Below are 21,532 nucleotides of genomic sequence, written 5' to 3'. Positions count from 1 at the left end.
AGATTCCAAAGTCTACTGACATTTGTTAATCACCAACCGGTCTCTCTGCATCGGTGAGCTCTGCCAGCAGTCACACCCTCTACTCAAACTGGCTGACAGCAGCTGCTCTGTCTGAAAGAGGGCCTTTGAATAAGCCAGCATTAAGCTGATTAGGAGTACAGAGGTTTTGTCCTTAACTGTTGGTTAGTGCTACCATCTCATGCCGTCGGCGAGAGAAAAATCCACGGATGTGTTATAATATTGTATGGCGAGCATCCTGGCTACAGATAATTCATCGAGCATACAAGACAGGACATGCATCTCCTCAACCTGCACAGCCTCAATAATTAATGACCCATTGATTGAAAATGACAGCCTGCTTTTTAAAGGAAAAGTACAGTGGCAGTAGCAGCAGGTAGCCTGAGCCACGGAAATTGATTTTTGCCGAGATGAGATGACAACATCAGAGAAAAATCAATACATTTTTAGTTACAAGACAGTCATAAAAAAAAGAGAGGAGTGCAAAGGTAACTGCGGAACACTTCAAATTCTGATCTCTTTCCCTGCAGTGTTCTCCAGGTTTGCTCAGACTAAAAGAAGAGAGCAAAAAGACAGCAGAGAAAGATCTCATTGTGCCTGCAGAAGAGCAGCAAACGTTGCGTCACAGGACCAGTGAGAATTTGGCCTCTTGCACAAACAGGAGATAGAGAGCTGGAGATCAAGATGGCTACTCCCATCCTCTGATGTCAGCAGCCTAGAGGACTCAACATACGAGATCTAATAGCTTGCTCAGCAGTTGCTCGTACACAAATAAGTGCCTAATAAAAAGCAATCCAATTAAAAAAAAAACAAGACAGACAACAGCCTCGGAATGACCAAACAGTTGAAGCGACACCTCTTGAACATCGTCTCGACAAAAATAGAACATGAAAGCAAGTGCTGGGTTGTAAATCATTGCAGAGGTGTTCATTCTGTATTCATACTGCGAACCTGCTCTATATAGATGTATGTAGAGCTATATGAGACAAACCTTTACAGATAACATACAATGAATATGTTATACTGTAAAGCAGCAAGTGTATGATGAAACTTGGGACATGATCTTTCAACTTCCAGCTAAACTGCATCTACATATTATAGCTCACATACTGTAATGATCATATTCATCAAGCACCATAAAACTAAAAAACAGAAAATGAAAACTTGATTATAATGTAATGTTTATTGCTCAGAAAACAACATGCAAATCTCTCACTATCTCTGCTCAAAGGCAACATGTATCAGACCTCACTACCACTGTAAATGTAACTTCATGTTGAGTTATCCAACCCAGAGAAGCTTCCATTCAATGTTCATGGAACATAGGAGCACGACAAATCTCTGGACAGCAGCATACACTTGATAATGGTGGGTGACATTTTCTATTCATAGTAATATTGATCTTATGGGGTTTGTTTTGTCTTATTTTAATTTTAGCTCATGCTGAGAAGCCAGGGAGACATTTTTTCACTGTGGTACACTTCACAACAGCTGACAGCCTCTGTGATGTATTTGGCTCAACTATGAAGAAAGATGCTGATAACAGGCACCAGGTTAACGTACAATACGTCACAGATACCATGTGGAACAAACAGCACTTGATGATTAATTGAATTATAACAAGTGGAGGGATATTCGTCAGTTCACGTGTTTTGGTGCATTTTCTTCATTGGATCACCTACTCTGATATTGTCTTTCCATGCTGTGTGTAAGCCTGCATCACACTTGTTGTTTTGAGTGTACTAAACACTGAACGGCACCAACCTGCTTTTCCTGAATGTGCCAAGTCTGTTGACTTGTCTGTCTCTGAATCTACGCAGTGGATGCAAAGTAGCATTCAGTCAAAGTAATGAGATTCTATGAGATGTATCTTCAGATTTCAACAGAAAGAAAACCTGATTTAGAAAAAAAAAATCAATACTAATTTCTAAGTTTTTTATTTCTTTATAATTCTGTTAATAAATCAATGCTTTGATTGCAATGGTATCATTGGTACCATTTTGTTAGGTAATTAAGCGCATTTAAAAGGTTCTTAAAGGTCAATTGTTATTTCCTTTTTAAAGTTAACTGACTTCCCTCGTACAGGAAAGAGAAGAAAATAGTGATGCAGGTACTTTCCCAGTTTGGAGAAGCAGACAAGGATCACGGAAGCTTAGAGGTGTACTGCTGTGCACGAGGCCACAGCAAAAAATATCTTAGCCACCTTAAAAAGGCCCAACAAAAATCAGTGTAATTTTATGCTAAATATAAAATATTTTCACTATTTCACCTTTCCATCACACAGTCATTTGCCTTGCTACATCTTCTCAACCGTAGAATTTCTGTATTCCTACACATGCCACGCACTGTACTGTGCCACAAAACAGCTCTTTGAATAAGAAAATGCTGTTGCAACCTTATACAACCCCATTTCAAAAAATATAAACTATCCCTTTAAGAGCCTATCGCTTTGTCATGCTATGACATAAAGCAGCCTTTCAATAGCTTTGTATCTGAAAAGAAGGCTCAAATCAATCTCCTGAAATCCAGCATCTGCTGATGCAAGTATGAGCCAAGTCAAGCAGGAGCAAGAAATATTTATTTTGGCACCAAACCTTTAATCGTTCTCTTTACCAGATACGACTGAGAGGCGTTGAAATCAGAAAAACTCAAGTAAGGCTTTGGTTTCAAAGCTCGGGCTTTCTTGCTCATCCGACACCTGGTGACTACATCACTAGGTGTATCTGGATCAGTGTTTAGGGCCTTTTGATGATATAATTCACAACTATTCTGGTTTACATAGACATTAAACGTGCAATTTAACATTTTCTGTTGATCATCACACTTTGAAATGAAATGTGTCGTGAAAATGTGAGAAAAGAGCTGACCGTCAAGAGGGGTTATGATGAAAATCAAGTATTGATTTTAATATGATTTAATAAAAATGTTTTCACCAACGTTTTGATAAGACTGAAAATACATCCATCTGAGCTGCCCCCCGGTGTGATGTCACAACTGGTCTCATACACTGCTAGATGGTTATACACATGTCAAGGTCAGCGATGCGTCAGCCAATCAGAATCATGAATAATGCATTTTCTAACATCCTGTTTCAAGACTAAAGCTGAATCTGTTAGTCTATTAAACCATTAGTTGTTTTTCAAGCATAAATGCTAAATATGATCCTTGTTCCAGCATCTCAGTTGTGATGATGTTGGTCCAGCACAACAACCAATCTGAAGTCACATTTGGCATTATTGTGATGGGCACTTCTAACTAATTTCTTTCATTTTTATGAGCGGATCAGTTTGTTGAGAAAATAATATATGAATAACACAGATAATCATTAGACGCAGCTGTGGACCAGATTTCTGTTTTTGTAACATTGAAACTGTTTATCTGCCTGACAACACACACACACACACAGACACACACAGACACACACACACACACGCACGCACGCATGCACACACACACACACACACACACACAAAAGCTAATACAAATACTAATAAAGTGGTTTCTTTGTGTATAAGGCTACTTGTCACAGGAAATATTTAGTTGTCCTGATCTTTAAAAAGGAAATAACAACATCCTGAGGGGAGTTCTAAATCTGTTCAAAGAAGACAATATGTGAGGCAAGACCTGACAGGATTTTAACTATGTTAGGCAAAAATCCTAAAAACAGGCCCAAACCACGCAGGCTTACTCAGATGGAACACAAAAACAGTTCAGACTCGGTGACTGCCGCTACCATCCAGGCGGCCCTGAGTTACAAATAGAGCCACCATAGACACTGACTGGAGGGTCAGGACAACTGAGTCACTCTTTCCACGTCTGTGGAGAATCTTAACACAGCACTTCTGTTCGAGCTGTGGCAAACTCACTCAAACTTGTTAACCGCAAATGAAGTTTGATCTGTCAGCTCTGTGCGTCAAAGTTCAGAGAAACTATAATTTTAAGATGTGCTTGATATCAGTATCCATGGAAAGTGCAATACTTCATATTATATCCTGTAAACATTCTATGAAGTTGCTTTGTGGTGTCAGTAAATTTAGTTTCCTTCATTATTGATTAATCTGATGATTATCTCCATTATCTGTTTCTTTTGTAAATATAATATGGTGCACATTATTAACCTGCAGGCATAGACTCTGGCTGTGAATGATGTCACACAAGCAATATGGTCCTGGTTTCATTTTTGCATGGTGTCAAGAAGTGAACTTGTCCATCTTTATATACGGTCTACAGTCTTTATATACATCATGAGCAGTAGCATATGATGCTATTACTGAATCAGTTTGCTGACTGTGTAACTGCTATTATTTTTTATCATAATATGACATTGTCATGGGGCAAGATACATTTATGATATCATTTTAGCCACATTCCTACTATATTATTCATTACTATGGCCCAGTCAAAGGGCAACTGGAAGACTAACGTTTGTACTATTGTACTGTCAGCAAACATGCACTCGTACAGTACGGGCATTTGTCTACAAACTCTTAGTCATGCATGCACAGCATTCATAAGCTATATGCACACAGTCAGGCAGCTCTGTCACCATCTCATCTACATGCAGAGGTCTAAATTCCAGTCAGTTGTCAACTAGTTTGTGATTTTTCATGGCCTTAGCCTTACCTGAAGGTCTTAAAACACACTAAAAGGCTGTGGTGTCTGAATATAACACAGGATATTATTCCCTAAAAAGGATCTCCCAAGTACGTCTTTATACATGCTTTAGAAGTTATTTCAGTTCAGATTAGGAATGGTGCCCTCAAACACAAGCCAGCCAAAATAACAGTGTCTGGTTTGTAGCCATTCTTTGGCCTGCATGCACGCTGCTCTTGTTGGCTCACAGTTAGGCTTTTATCTGTCAGCACTGTAGCAGATAACAACACTGGTTCAAAAAAGAAAAGCTGGTCCGACCTGACTGACCTTCATATTCCAATACTGTGATGCTGCCTCATCCCTCCGCAGAAGCTAAATGTATTGACAGATACAACCGCAACACTGCATGGTAGTCTGTGTTAGTAAGCATGTAAAGAGGAGATACAGTAGATGCTGTGTTTCACAAATGCTAATCATTCTCTGATTTTTTTTCCCATGAGAAGCAGATTGATGTAAACTTCTTTTTTCCTCGGCCAGGTTTTCATGCAACACGGACAGATCAGATAATGGTGAAGATTGAGGAGAAAAGTTAACTAGTGAAGAGAAAAAAAGAGTGAAAAAATGAGCCTCTGATTATGCACAGCAGTAGGGCAATCATTTTCATTATAAATCACTGTGTTGATTTTTTTTTTCCCGTTAAATGTCTAAAATTAGTGATGAACGCCAATCACAGCTTCAAGGGATCGATGTGATGTCTTCAAATTACATGTTTAGATCAACTAACAGTCTAAAACCCCAAAGATATTCATCATACAATGATGATATAACAGAGAAAAGCTGCAAATCCTTATATCTGAGGACGTTATCCAGCAAATATTTGGCATTTTTAGTCACGCTAACACTGCAGCTTTTGGGATATTGGTTTCTCTGTCTGTTGGTTGGTCCAGACTGAAATATCTATATAGCCATCAGATGGACTGCAATTAAATTTGCATACATGGTACCCAAAGGATGAGTCTTAATGACTTTGGTGATCTCCGTTGCATTTAGTGGCCACCATGAATCCAACAATTGTGTTTGTTTTTTAGCAAAACATTTAATTGGACTAGTACTACTGTTGGATAGATTACGGATAAATTTGGTCCATATATTCATGCCCCCCTCATGTTGACTTTTAATAATTTGTGAATTGGTGGTGAATCCTTGAATTCCTCTCGTGCCATCAACATGGTGAACATATACCTGCATACTGTCAGCGTGTTAGCATTGCCACTGTGAGTAAGTTAGCATGCTGACATTAGCAATTAGTTCAAAGCACTGCCTCACATTGGCTAATCATCAGCTGCTTGATAGTGATTAAACAGATAATTGATCATAAAAAATATTGCAGGTTCATTTTCTGTTGATTGACTAATCAGTTAATTGACTAATAGTCTCAGCATTACACAAAAGTACTTACAAGTCAGAGAATTGGGATGTAAACAAATACATAGCCGAGATAAATGGCCTTTTAAACATGTAATAACACTGATTTTTAAAAATGTAATTTCTACCATTTTATATAATTCAATTAAATATTTCAGAAATAAAAATATTCTGTATATAAAGCCAACCTGCATTGCAATAACCTCATTCTACTTTAATTATAACAGTGGTTATTTTGGCCTCCAATGCCTTGATTATTATATGTGAATATAAATATGTAATAATATGGTAATGAAGGATTTTGACACTATATTTAATCTACAATACCACCCCCACCAAGTCTGACAGAAAGATACCTTGTTACTCTAGACTTGATGAGCATATCTTTTTCATCACAACGGCATTTCAGCGCCTGAATGATAAGAACAGTAAGCCGGACAGTAAGGTCACTCCTCCCTGCCTGTGATCAAAGCGCAGAGAGCTTCCTTAAATGATGTGATCATGTGGTGCTGCTCATTTGAGGAAGTCTGAATACACAGAGATGAGACATCGATCCCACCTGGCTGATCAATGGACCAGGCCTTCACAGACGAGATGTGAAGAATCAATAATGTTCAGTATGAACGTTTTGTCATAACATTCATCAGACATCTGCTGGAATGGAATGAGAGGGGTTGGCAATGGCGTGAAACAATACAGAAAAGAGCTGGAAATACAAACGCAATCACACATCTCCCTGTAAACTGCTGGGATACATTTCAATAATTCTAACTATTTTTAACTTAAATGAAGCCCAAACCTTAACGCTACTTCTCTGATGATAATAAATCATAAAGGTTCTGTTTAAGTCTTTGAGGTCACAAAGATGAATAAAGACAGCAGATGTTGCAGCTTGATTAATCATCTTAAAAGCTAAATCACCAGCTATGCAGTTACACATTTGGATCATAGTAACTGAGGCCGTCGTATCAAGTAAATAATGAATCAACCAACAGTGGATGAGCCAAAAGTCCAATACGTCTCTGAGAGTGGTCAAAAACATCAACACCGACATAAGATACTATCAGCCACCTGACAAAAACCGCAGGCCTTAATCTGACAACAAATCTGTTTGAGGAAGCATATGGCATTCAAAAAAGTAGGTCAACCATTAACCAGCCAACACGGCCTTGACCATAAACATTCTTCCAGCTCTCCTTCATCATAAGTCCGTCTGAAATAACTGATGTGAGGGGGGGGGGGGGGGGGGGGGGGAATAGTACTCTGCATTAAAGCAAGATTATGTAAAATTATGAAATGACAACAGATTTTTTGGTCACTTGGGGGGCAGCGGAAACAAGCTGTGAACACAACACTGACATATCATCACCTTTTAAGCTGATATGTTATGAACTTGGTAGCAAACAGCTGTTTATTTCCACCTCCAGCAGTTACAGAGCAACATTATCTTTTATTTGGAGTCGTGTTTCTGTCCACCTAGTGAATATAAGTCTAATATTCACTCTCTTTTATCTCTCTTCTTTTATCTCTATCAACTCCTGCGTGAAATATCTGGCTTTTCAGTCGCTAAGTGCTTCACTATGTTCACCAGCTGGTCACTAATTGTGTGTTTGCAGTTTGGAGCTGAGCAGGTAGTGTACAGGGGTTTTTTTAGAGCTTTTTCCTCTAAAAACAACATTCTTATGAGAGCAGTGAGAGTGAATCAAAAAACTTAAAACTCTATATGAAGTTCCATAAAGCCAAGGGGAGCCTCTGTGTCGGCTGATAATTCCCTGTTGGTTCATCACTGCGAGCGACGCCTTTGATAGTACACTTTGTCATTTGATAGATTGTTATTGTGGAAAATATCAATTATAGCCACTTTAAAATAGATACTGTGCTCTAACTGAGACTAACAAGTCTGTTCTCTGACTTAATGACTCTTCTCCACTACTGTTCAATTACTATCATCCCACAGTCGCCACTGTTCAGCAACAGTAGCATGAGGTCATTTAAAATGGAGTTTTAAAATAGTGTGAAAAAATTAGGTAGGACTTCTCAGCTGGACTGCACTGGTTTCCCCCAGTATGTTAAGTCTTGTGTTACATTCTAAATTAATATACAGTATATTTTAATCAGAGTTTTAAAAAAATGTCTTCAGGATATTTAACTAGTAGAACAATGATATACTTTCTTTTTCAGATCTGGTAAGTCTTCTATTAGTTTGCAGTTGAATGCAGTTTTTGATCTCTGCACATCTGTATTAAGGATATTTATTTGCAGCCACAATTAAAGATTAAACTTTTTGTTCCCCTTAGAGTAGAAATAGTTTCCTTGTGTCTGTTCTCTTCTCCGAGTCCATCCTGCCTTGCAGCTGTGTAGCAGCCACCACAGTGTGCGTTACAGAAGGTAATGTCCTTTAGGTTATTACCTGTACTTGATGTCCATTTGCTCTATATTTTGGAATTGAAGATCGAAAACATTCAAACACGGCTTCATCAGGTCACAAGCTCCATTTCCTGTCATGGGAAAAATATAAATCAGGAAGTGCTTTTTGGTGAGAACTCAAGTTGCTTGTCTAGCTCTCAGTTCAGCAGTATGTAGAAAACATGAAACTCTTGCAAAGTACATGTTGTGGACAGACACTGCTATACAGTCCCTCAGCTATTTTTAGCTTGCTTTTGGCCTCTTGGTAGTTTTTCCTTTAGAGTTTCCTCTTTACATGACCGTCCATCACTGAAAAATGACCTGATTCAGATGAGGTCCTGATGGTGCCATAATTCCTCTAAGTCTTGAAGTCTGTCTCCACTATGTTCCAGAAAAGATGAAAGGGTCTTAAATCTGATTTAATGTCTAAAATCTGTCTTCTAATCTGAATCTTTCAGCAGTAACATCTCAAAAATGCTGTGCTGGCTCCTTCTTGACCATGCTCATCTCCATAGACTTTGACATTCACTGAGAATCTATTTTATTTGATCCAGTTTCAATCAATACACTTAATTTAATCAACACTATCTCACTTTAATTCAACTCATTAATTCCTAAAACAGCTACACCCCAAATTAACGAGTTATCCGCATTATGCAACTGAAATGTGTACCTATTCTTAACTGAGAGGAAATACAAACATTAGCCTTTTGTGTTTAGCTTTCTTTCACTGGTTATTCAAACTGAATGAATGAGTAAAAAAAGTCTAGCTTTTCAGGAAACCAGCTCAGTAATAGCGGATTGTCTCAGAGGACTGGTAAATACAGGTGCAGAGCCTTTCAGACACTGCAATCCAGAGAGCTTTGCTGATCTGTCTGCAGCCTGACCTTGACTGGTGTCACATTCACAGGGCATAAAAAAGAAAACACCTCACCACAGCAGGCCCTGACCACCCTTAAGGATTCCTGGTAATGGAGAAGCTTGTGTTATGACCACCATCCTATTGAGATAACTGTATACAGGTTTACCAGAGTAAAATAGAGCAGGAGCTTAAGTGTTTCTTTTTATTGTAATTGTAGCGTTACCAAAGTGAAAACTGCTTTACTTTCTGATATCACGTCAACATCTCACTCACCCTTCAAAGCTACTGCATTAGATAGCACCAACATGTACCGCCTTGGTAATAAAGTACAATGAGGTTTTGGACGATTTTGATCTTTGGACCTGAAAGTATTCTGCTGACTGCGGCCTTCAAGAAAGTCCACACACCAAAAAGAGAGACAGAACGGCTGAAAGAGGAGAGCGAGGAATGCCATTAGCACGGCTCCTCGTTGCAATGCTATGCTAATCTCAGGAAGGGATGATAATTTTCTATTTTATGTCTGGGTCGTCCATACTGCAAGGTCAGACAGTGCCTGTGTCAGCCCGTCTCTCTCTGACAGATGGATACCTGACATCACCCACCCAGTCAGATACTAATATTAATACTTAATATCACTGCATTCACTCTTGTCTTTACAGCAGCTCTTATTCTTTCCAACCCAAGACAATTTCCCTTTTCTCAATCAAAGACATCTGACTTGATAATTCCATGTTTTTTCTCTGAAGCTGCACTGAAAAAAAATGAAAGAAGCTGGCCATCATGGTACAAGTAACCTTGCTCCAAGGGTAGCCTTTGTGTTTAGCAAAGGGCTCAGATTGTTCCCTCTGAAAAGGGGGCTGCTGCAACACAGAGCACTCACTAGCAACATTTGGCTTCTTTTGCACAGACAGAAGATAATGACCAAGCAGATTAGGAGGAGACAAGCGTTAATGGCCATCTTCTGTGCAAGTACTGTCTTTAAGGTTGTCATGGTGAGAACTTGCTGTTTAAATTTCTTTAAATCAAAAAACACTACTCCATTCACATTGTAGCGCTCATAGTCTTTTACATCTCGTACATTTATGTTTTAATCGTAAGCCTTTAGGAGATATTTATGTGACCTTCAAGCCTGAAATGTTCACAAAGCAACAGAGGGCTGGTAAATCCCTCAGCTAAAGCCTGCTGGGTGTGAAGGTTAGATAATGAATACCCTCACTCTCTTCATTCCTGTTAACAAAACCAAAAATGAACCTTTTCATCTTAGCCGATTTTTTTTTTCTAGCCACTGCTCGTCCTTTCATTGCAAACAAAAAAAAGCACCAAATGAAAAATGCAGTTAATAACAGATATCAAACCCCAGGAAATCAAGTAGTTCAGAGAGGATAGGAGGTGGAAGGAAGGAGACATGCATGGCTTGAGTTCTCTAGAAGTCTCCTCCTCAACCTTCTTTTAGTTTAGTCACCTCACTTGGCTGCTCTCTCGCCTCTCTCGCTCTCTCTCTCTCTCTCTCCCTCTCTCTCAGGGCTGACAGAATTATCTTCTGCATCAGAGCTGAGGCTGGGCCAACGCTCCACACAGAGGACTCCATTTCACACAGCAGCCCCACTGTGGCCAAGGAGACACAGCCAATCACGCTGGAGTATCAGTGGCATGGCCATCCACCATTTTGTGCTCCTCAAGGTCTTTGACTGTCCTGCTCAGCTGAGTGGAAGCTGCCTCTGCTCACTCGGCTATCTTGTTACACAGATGGAAGTGTTTAACTTTAAGAGCACAGACCTGAACGAGCAGCTTCCCCTCCTGTCGGTTCCTCTGCAGACTGTCATGGCAGTCAGCAAAAGCAGAAGTGAGATGTGTGGTTTTTTGTTCGCTGCAAAGATGGCCACCTAAAGTGCAGCTCTGTTGTTCTTCACAAGCTGAAGAAAATGTCCTAAAGGGATCTGCCTCTAAACACAGAGCTTTCAATCAACCTGTCATACAAATGCAGAACTTAACCAGATATGTGCAAAGCTTCTGTAGATTACTTTAGAAATGAAGGCGACCCAACGTGTTATGAGGCAAAATCCTTTTTTCTAGACTAAAAAGCATAAAAGATAAAACTTGGGGCAACCCTCAGCAACATGATTAAATATTCCATCCAAAAATGATTAAGTGCACAATTTAATTAATAGCCTAGGGCATGATTATTTTTACAATTTTATATGGGAAGGAATAGGTAGATATATTTGGTTTTCTCATGAGGGTTCTTCCCTTGAGCTTGAAAAGAAAAATTCTCCGAAAAAGAATCCTATCAAACGCCGTACACAACACAAGTAGGCTACAGTAAAAAAAAAATACATTTATCTGCCACTGCAAACACTCCACAGTGATAGCCCAACATGTGAGGCTGACAATATGTTTCATTCAGATCTCCTAGAGTTGAGCCACACGGGTTCATTGGGCTACATAAACAACACAGAAGAGTCAGGCAAGTGAAGGATGTCCCAAGGACAGATTTTGGAGAGAGACCAGGAAGTGTTTTTCCACAAGGACAATTACTCCAGGAAACCTTACATTCCATGCAGCCTTGTAGTCCATCTCTCCAAGGAAGCCATTTCCTGACTTAAATCAATCTGCTGTTGTCTTGATCCAGCAATTGAATAAATTATGTTATTTGTATGATGTGACTTTAATATGAATTCTTTCTCACTATGAGTAAAACCATCTTCCAATCAATCAAAGTCTAAAACTCTTTATTTCATTCCAGCTTTTGTTGTTTTTTCTTCAGTGGTATCTAACTTCACCAATTCAACAAAAAAAATGACTACAAGAAACAACTGTGAGATGCACAGAGGGGTTTCTTGTAAGTGGTGCTCGGTGGACAACTGCCAGAAAACACTGCAATGCTGACTTCCTTGTAAGCCTGACATGGCAGTTACTACAGTTACAGGGAGTGGGTGAGGTTACAAACTAGTCAGGATGGAGTATTTCAGAGTGACCAAAAGAGGCCACAGGAAGCAATAAAAAAGAGCTAAAAACTCAACCTTGGTATGGTTTAAACGCAAAAAAACAAATAAAGACTGCTTTGGCAACCTTTAAAAACCTACCGGCAACTTTACCTAAGAGGAGAAGAAGTGAGGTTCCTCTCCAGGTTTACCAAACCAACCTCCTGAGGCAACTCAACAGGTTTGAGAAGGAAAGATGAGAGACCCATCAATATTAACTTACCACTGAGACCTCCTTTCCAAGCTCTTAAATATTTAATCGTCTTTGGACAGCTCTGTTGCTTCGTAGGCCGAGCCAGTGGATCCCTTCTACAAGACCACTCCTGTTCCTGCTCAATGAAGGCCTTGTCCAGTGGCACCACACTGCCCAAGGAACGGGCGTCTCCAAAGAATTCAGGATTTTTTCCACCACAGGCAGCTTTAGGCTGACAGGCTTGCTTCACTGTGTCTTATTAGAGAAGGGCATAAATCCTGAATTTAGTTTGGAAACCTGAGTACGCCTTGTAGATGGCTTAATTTATCTCGCTGGGCAAGCTGTCTCATCAGCAAGGCCACTGTAGTCACTTTTTGTTAAACTGGGTCCCTACATGCTCAATATAAATATAAATATATATATATATATACACACATGCTGAAAGGACTAGCAAGAAAAATAGGAACAACTGCAAGCTATACTGACCATTTTTTCCAGTAGGGGAGATGCAATGTTAAACTGTTGATCTTCTGATGGAAAGCAGAGACGAGGAACCAGTTCTGCAGCAGTGTAACGTGGCAACTGACAACAGAAACTGGAATGACACCTCTAGCACGCTACTTCCTTGTTCCATTTAAACCCTGACATGATGTTGCTTTTTAGTTTTTCAGATAGGCCTATACTTAGTTAGATAGTATTAAATTATTCAGTGGATCCTGGCAGGTTTGAACTGTCATGCTTTCATATTTGACACAATTAAAATATGTAAAGGAGAAATTTGTTTGTGGAGTGACGAAGGTTAGTTAAAGTATAGCAGAAGACAGCAAGGTTTTTTTGCTGTTGCTGTAATGACTACCGTGTTTTGGATGTAGGGGCCTGTGTTTTTCAGCACACTTAGAAGAGTAGCAGCAGGGCCAAGCGGCATCTCTTGAGCCATGCATCATGTCAAGAAAGCACTCACTGGAGCGTTTCAATTTGCTTTTGTGCGTCTCCCTAGCCTTCTACACTGCCCCAGGTAGAGAAGAATGGAGGAGTGCATCACCCAATGTGAGTGAGTGAGTGAATGAGAGAGAGGAAGGGAGAGCAGTTGTGTGTGTGTGTGTGTGTGTGTGTGTGTGTGTGTGTGTGTGTGTGTGTATGTGCAAGAGATGCAGAAAGAGTATCAGAGTGAGTGATGAGCTTCACAACCACTTCCTTCCAGCATTCAAACCATCACCGAAGTCACTCTTGTTTAATCCACTGTCCTCAGTGTTGAGCTTTTTTAGCGTAATCCTGAAATACCTTGCAAAAATCCAGTTACGTAATTTTTTCCCCCAAAAGTACCATAGTTCAGTTCTACCAGGTCACCTTGAATCTGAACTGCAATAACAAAGCTTTAAATCTAATATCTATCTATCTAATACATTTAGTCACAGATCTCAACCATGAAATTACAATTAAACCTGTAAACTGGTATGTTGCAAAGTTTTATGACATCCATTGAATATTTCAATGCTGTGTAAATATGTTACAAATAGAGCATGTTAAGTGTGTATGTTCGGAAATGTGTAGCAGGGCCAGCTAAACTCTTTATAGGGGCCCGGGGCAACAGTGAGCTATGGGTCCCTGTTGTGCACTCCTTTCACAAACACTTCTTCATTGCATTTTTACTAGAGCCCCATAAAAAAAGATTATTTCTACACTGTATGTCAGTTAGTTTGTGATAAACTGATTAACAACAAGTTTGTTTAAAGATGTGCACCATGTCAGCATAATATTGACTGAAATAATGAAAAGATTTTAAAAATTGCTTTGACAAAGGGCCTCTCTGTAAGACAGGGTGTCAAGATTTTGTTCAAATGCAGGCACTACCTTAGGATCTTCAGCATATTAACAGACAAATGAGTTATTAACCAACCCTGGACCTTAAGGACCCCCTGGTCAGTTTCTCACATTGTAATTCAGCCTTGGTTCGAGGATACAGGAATAAGTATTTAAGTCTTCACAACTAAGGCAAACTGCTCGAAACGCCATCTCTGCCACATCAAAACAAACAGCCCTGATGTACACAACCTTATCTGCTGAGTTGAACCTAAAACCTGAGCGTGCAGATAACCTCCTAAAACAGCCTGAACAAGCTTCACAATGAGGAAGAGACCAGAATGTGTGGCAGACTTGTGAAAGTTACTACAGGAACTCTATCTAACAGAAAGCACACAGTGTGTCGGTGTCTGAGCAGACTCAGAGCTCTTCAGAAAAAAAAAAGAAACTATCACAATCACATCAAGAGTTAAATCACTAGGCTCATTTACAGAACATCCACCATCCCTCAGACTATACATTGCACCCGTCTGTGAGACAAATGTGTCGACCGCAGCAGATTCCTGCCTGGCCGTCCTCTATCAGCTCCTCCTTGAGAACCTGTTTGCCCTGCCACGCCGGGGAGAAGGAGCATCGCCACCATTTTGATTGCTCTTCTCAGCCCCAGCATTGTCGCAGCACAGTGTGTCAAGCTCACAGTCTCCTTGTCAGCAAGATTTCACACAGTGGCCGAGGGAACTGCAGAGCGTAGCACAGCACACGCACACACAGAGCAATTGTCACACACACACACAGTTTGCACACACACCTCCTTCACTCTCTTGACATGCTGGTCAACTGACACCTTTAGGATATAATGTGTGAAAAGTCACCTAAGGCTGTGCAATGGGCGCAAGAGTGAATTACAACATATAGTCTGTTAATAAATGACCAACAACATAATACAACAGTCCAGATAACTTTTTTAACACACTGATAAATGAGTAAAATCTTAAAATAACAGGCACGTGTGTGTCACCCAATAAACAGAGGGCAGTCTGTTAGCTGTTCTACAAATGAGTCTATAAATTATAAGTAAGACTATAAACTGAACTCTTTACTTTCTCATTTAAGGCGGTCGCTTAATGTAAAGCTGACAAGAAACTGAACTCGTATTCAACCAAAAATTCAACCAAACCACAAAGCAGAGAATCATCTTGAGAACTTCCTTATAGAAACTTAACACTCTCACACACACACACACACACATACACGCACACCTGCACACAGAAGACAGAGTGTGTGCGTGAGTGTGTGTGTGTGTGTGTTTCGAGACCACTCTGTTGAACATTAACTACCTGGATGGTCAAAAACACTTCATTATTCAAAGCATTAAAATTCTTGTCTCATCCACGTGTCCCTCAGCCATCGCCATCTCAAACGCACACAGTCCCAAAAAAAAAGTATCAGGCAAAAAATCTATTTTTATAAATCCAAATATTTAAAAGTCAAATGATGTTGAAATTATTGAAATGAAAGCAGCAAGTTCATAGAGTTAAAAGGGAGAAAAAAGGAGAAAAGGTTAACCTTGAGAGCCTCACTAAATGATCTAACCTCACTTTTCAGAGTTCTTCTGCTTCCTCTAGCTGACCAACTTCCGAGCTAAAAAAGGCTGAAAAAAAGAGCAGCAGCAGCAGAAGAAGAACAAGAAGAAGAAGAAGAAGAAGAGGAAGAGGTTTTTTGGTCGATCATTATGAACACAACCTTTGTTCTGGCGTGAGAGATCTGACTCCAGGGCTCTCCTTGGAGACTCATCTGCTTTCCTCCATTTTATGGTGAAGCCCTACTAGTCTGTGACATACCTGACTTGAGAGCAGTGACAGCAAAACAGGCATCCAAACAGTGCGGGAGGGGATTGGGGGGGGGGGGGGGGGTGGACAAGCGGGTAACAATATAGCAATAAGCACCCAGAACAAAAACAAAACACTAAGATATACAAATACAAAAGCCATACACTGCGCGTACATTCATTACCACTACCATCAAAGTGATAGCTCCAACCCTGTGGAGAACAGACTCAAAATCGCCACCAGATTTTTTAAAATTGAGAGGAGCAAGAGAGGAGGAGGAGGAGGAGGAGGAGAGGGGGGGGGCACATATAGCCTCCTCACACTGGACATGGCTTTCATGGTGAGTGTGTGTGTGTGCGTGTGTATGTGTGTTTGTGTGTGTGTGTGTGTGTGACTGGACCAGCGGCTATGCCAGCTCCTCTGTGTCGCTAATGGAGGCTGGTTGGAGAGAAGGAGAGCAATCCGTGCAATGGCTTCTCCATGAAGCTAACGCGCAACAACACGCACGGCCGGAGAGGGGGGACGCACAGCCGGGGCCAATAATTCCCCTGACCAGACATGTCAGAATAACAAAACACTCCGCTGAAACACGCAGGCGAGCCTCTCTTACCACCGCCGCGTCCATTTCCTTGTGTCACTTTGACAACAAACCGAAAGGCGACATAGCGAGGAAGCGCTAGGTTGGTTAGGATATTAACTGGGAAGCGAGAAGACCCACTTGACTTTGGCTGCACGAGTGCCAGCTGGAGCGCCCACCCGACTAAAATTCTCGCCCCGGCTTCCTCTCCCAAGTCGGCTGGACCTGGACTAAATGGAGAAACGAGGGGGTGATCAGCTCTTTCCAGGGCATTCACGAGGCGCATATCCCATGATCTACCATACCGACGTTCTCGCAGACCTTGAAAGCTCAGCCGAAATCTTGGCGAAACTGGAAATATAGAGCAAGAGGGGAAAAACTCACTGGTACAATCTTCTCCTCAAGCGATCCTCCCAAAAGTTGTCCTCGTATTTCATGCGTGCGCCCGGTCGGTCTAATGGATGATCGCCATCTTTCCTGCTTCTCCTTTGCTGCAGCTGCAGATGACCTGAGATCCGTCTGTCTCTGAATAATGAGCAACCACACAGACAAGGAAGACAATCTGCAAAGCAGGCTACACAAAGAAGTTTGGGAGACTAGCAAGCACCAGAGGGTGCACAAGAGTTTACGACGAGACGAGGGAGCATCAGCAGGATGGACAACGTCTATGTCTGAGAAGCTCATCCTTCATCTAGACTGAAGTCAGATAGCCTGCAAAGCTTTACCAAGCGGCTCAGACCACCACCAGATACATGCGGGCACCGTGAATATTATATAGGCTTTCCATACTGTGTCTGCCACGTCATGGGGTTATCTGCAGTTCACTTTGAGGTTGATGATGCTGCTTCACGCTTCCACCAGACAGACAACAAGACTGTCACATACATAGATAGATAGATAGATAGATAGATAGATAGATATTAACACAGAGATAGTGCACACCCCAAGTAAAACAGATACATGTATTAAATGATGTTTAAAATAAAATATATAAACATAATATGTTTTTTGTCCCTTTCAACACTTTATTTATAAAACTGCCCCCATCCACTGATATTGCAAACACAAACAAATAAAAACAATAAATATTTCCCATGTGTGTTAATTCACTCTGTCCCCCATTCAGAAAAAATAAAAATCATTTAAGAAAGCATGACTGATGTGTTGCAGTATGTTGTTATTACACTGTTACAGTGGGCACGGTGGTGCTGCTGCTGCTCTGTCCACCAGCTGCTAACAAAGAGGGAGTCCAAGACAAAAGGTGCAGGGTCCTGCTCAGATGTATGTCAGTGTGAGGATGGGTGGTGGGTGGATGATGGGCGGGTGGGGGTTAAGCAGCAAGAAGGGGCACACATGGGAGGGTGGGCAGTGAGGAGAAGAGTCAACCTTTGCACGATTGATCTGAGAACATTAATCTGCCTCGACGGCTTTTGTTGAGAAGAATTTGACATTTAATGTATTTAGGTTATTTATACAATCTAAATGTTCTTGTCATATTTTCTGCTGTGTACTATATTTTTTAACATGACAGCAGTTTCCTGAGAAATGAGTTTTATGTCAGAGCACTTAATTAAATATCTTAAGAGATCAGATTTGAATGCATTGCATCACGTAAAGCTAACTTTTTTCTATAGCTGACGTTAGTTGATCTTTAATTCTCACGGCTGAATTAATCATTCATTATATGCTCAGACTAAAGCTTAATTTTACTGAAAATTATCCAGCCTTGCACATTTTTTGTCTTGCAGAATTAAGTGAAATGATCAAAGTTATTTTATAACTACATACACATATGAATATGTTTCATTATATTTATTTAAGTCATTATATTTAACTGAGCCACGTTTATTTTAAAATGCTTGTTCACTGTCATTACTGTGCTCTGCATGATGCTCACAGTTTATGTGAGTGAGACACATTGTGTTTTTCTTTTGTCTTTTTCAGACAGTAGATGTAAACGACATCTGTCCTGATTTATTCAAACAAAAGCATGTGTTGTCAACAGTTTTCTACTGACTTTTTAAAAAATTAAACAGTGGGTTTTTATTCATACCAAAAAAAAAGTGGTTTGAATCCCAGAAACTTTTTTTTCGTCTCGTGTCTGTCTGCGACATTCAAACACCTGAAAACCCTTCAGCGCCACACAGGCTCGCTAGTGATTGTTCTCTGGTTTACAGGCAGAGACACAGAGAGGAATTAAATTTGTGTAAGATACAGACATAGTTAATCACGTTTGACAAGTGTTGGTGTTGCCTCTTGCGAGCTTCGGTCATGAATTATGGATTGTGGAATACCTATATTTTTTGTGAAATTTAATAGAAAGCTTCATATTGAAAGTGATAGCCAGTCACTTTTTGTATCAACAAACTGTTCATCAGTGTTAATACTGAGCTAGATTCTCCACAGTGCTGTTAAACAGTGTGATGTAAACAGTGTCTAAACTATGTGACATGTTGGGAGCTGAGTCGTGTAAGAATATGAAATACATAATGTGCTGTTAAGCATAAGGTGGCAGATGGAAACAGGAATGAGCCTTTTTTAATGCACGTCCATAGTGCCAGTTTTCCTGTTGTAGTGACGTACATAGCCCCATGTATGTCCTAAACACTGTGGCAAATGATCACTTGGCCCAAAAGTGACTTCCTCCTCCTTCAGGGTTGCCTCAGATACCTTGTTGTTAATTCATCCTTTTTTGAACTCAAAGAAAATGCAGAAAGTGCCAAAAAATACCAGTAATATTTATGATTTTTTTTTTTTGATGTCTCAACAGATCTTTGCAGGAATGTCTCCAGAGGACCAATGTGTGAAATACACACACCCAAACAGACACACACATACACACACAGTGTTGACAGTGCATCCTGTGGGTGCCAGGTAGCAGCCGGGGTTTATCATGCTGCTTAGACATATGGCTGCTGCGGCAAATCTGATTAATATGGGATGGCCAGGAGTCCAGCGTTACAGTGTAGGACAGACTGCTTGAGGACAACCCCACCGGTCCAACCTCCCCCGCTCACTATGCCAGGCCTCCATCCAGTACAGCACAGCTAAAAACAGACCAGTCGTCAGGGATTCAGATGGTCTAAGCGGTTGGGGAGCTGGTGGAGAGGGGGTGCTGTACAGATTTAGAAGGTGGCCAATGACTTTTTGGACACATTAAAATGAACGTATCACCATTTTAATGGAGAAGTCTCATTGCTAATGAAAAACAAGCATCCTCATTTAAGTACTTCTTTAGGTTTTTGCAAATAAACACATTTCAATTTTCATGGTTCATGGTTGAGTTTTATTGTCATTATGCGTAACAATGAAATGCAGCTCCCTCCAGCCTGCACACACAGAAAAAAACAAACAACATATTTTAAATTAGAGTATAATAAGACAATAAAACTGGCAATAAACTATAAGTATACAAAAGACGCACTGAAAAAACTAAATGAAAGAAAGAAAGTTATATTGACAGGGAAAATACTGTTATATGAATAGTATATGCAGAATATAGACTATACTTATACTGGGTAGGGCCTCCCTTTGCTCTCAAAACACCTTCAATTCTTTGTAGCATGGAGTCCACAAGAAACATTACTTTAAGAGTTGAGATGTGATGCAATCGTGTCAACATGTTGACACGATTGCATCACATAATTTCTGCAGATTTGTCAGCTGCACGTTCATGTTGCGAATCTCCTGTTCTAAAACATCCTGAAGGCGGTGTATTGGATTCAGATCTGGTGGCTTGGGAGGCCACTGAAGTAACTGTCATGTTCATGAAACCAGTTTGAGAATACTTTTGCTTTGTGACATGATGCACTATCAATGCGAGAAACAGACATGAAAAGATGGGTATACTGAAGCCATAAAGTGATGCACATGGTCAGCAACAATACTCAGATATGGTATTCAAATAATGATTGATTGATATTAAGGAGCACAAATTCTGAAAACTGTTTTGGTGAGCCTGTTCCCACTGCGGCCTGTAGATTTTCTGTTCTTGGCTGACAGAAGTGAAACCTGCTGTGGTCCATCCATTTGACGTGAACATTGACTGAGCTCTGTGACTGTATCTGCATTGTACTGTTGCCACATAATTGGCTGATTGGATAATTGCATGAGTAAGCAGTTGTACAGCTGTTTCTAATAAAGTGCTCAATGAGTGTATATAATATAAACTGCCCTACACACAAAGTTTGGATGAATGAAATATCCAAGTTACTGTGGAAAAAATACCTGAGGTTATTGTGCTAATGTGGATAACAAGACCAAAAATATCAGAATTGTTCAATGTCAATTTTGGCTTTTGACCGGCTGTTCTGCAGACTCTCCAGTGTGCTGTTGAAAACCCAAATGTGCTCCTTGAAAAGTTCCCAAGATGGGAATTGAGACACAGTGGAGTCCTGTATGGGTCAGCAAACATTAGATGAGGTCTGATCTGTGTGCTTGTGGAGAGGAAACACAAGATACAAGGAGATAAAATGATTGCTGCTGTGATAATGGGAGTTTTCATGGACAACTATCTTCAACTACAAGTTTGACAATGGTTCAGGTTTTGTCTCCTTTAACCCCTTTGACTTCAAACCCCCACCCCCACAAAACACAGACAAGCAAATGCAGACACATTGAAAACATATTGTACAGTATGTGCTTTTAGATTTTTTGTGTGTGAGACAGACAGTCGAATGAAGGGTTTCTTCAAATAAAGACAGATTTTGACATGTCTACGCAAGAGTTTTTTGAAATGGGTGAAATGAGACCACGAGCATTACAGATTATTTTTTAAAATATGAGGTTATGATGAAAGAAATGGCACTACACATTATTGTTTCGTTTTTTCAGTATCTGCACCATCTC

At 40.3% G+C, this 21,532-nt stretch overlaps 1 protein-coding gene across 1 annotated transcript in view; it reads right to left on the bottom strand.

Annotated features, from left to right (window-relative positions):
• The window catches only part of znf462 (zinc finger protein 462), a 45,214-nt gene extending 27,555 nt beyond the window's left edge, over positions 1-17,659 (bottom strand). Inside the window, exon 1 of the mRNA XM_053340330.1 lies at positions 17,069-17,659. The gene's annotated coding sequence lies outside the window, so the exon portion shown is untranslated. The remainder of the gene's footprint in view (positions 1-17,068) is intronic.
• Between the last annotated feature and the right edge of the window lie 3,873 nt (positions 17,660-21,532).

The sequence above is a fragment of the Scomber japonicus genome, chromosome 19, assembly GCF_027409825.1.
Source record: "Scomber japonicus isolate fScoJap1 chromosome 19, fScoJap1.pri, whole genome shotgun sequence".
Lineage (NCBI taxonomy): Eukaryota > Metazoa > Chordata > Actinopteri > Scombriformes > Scombridae > Scomber > Scomber japonicus.
This window is presented reverse-complemented; position numbering and strand designations above follow the sequence as displayed.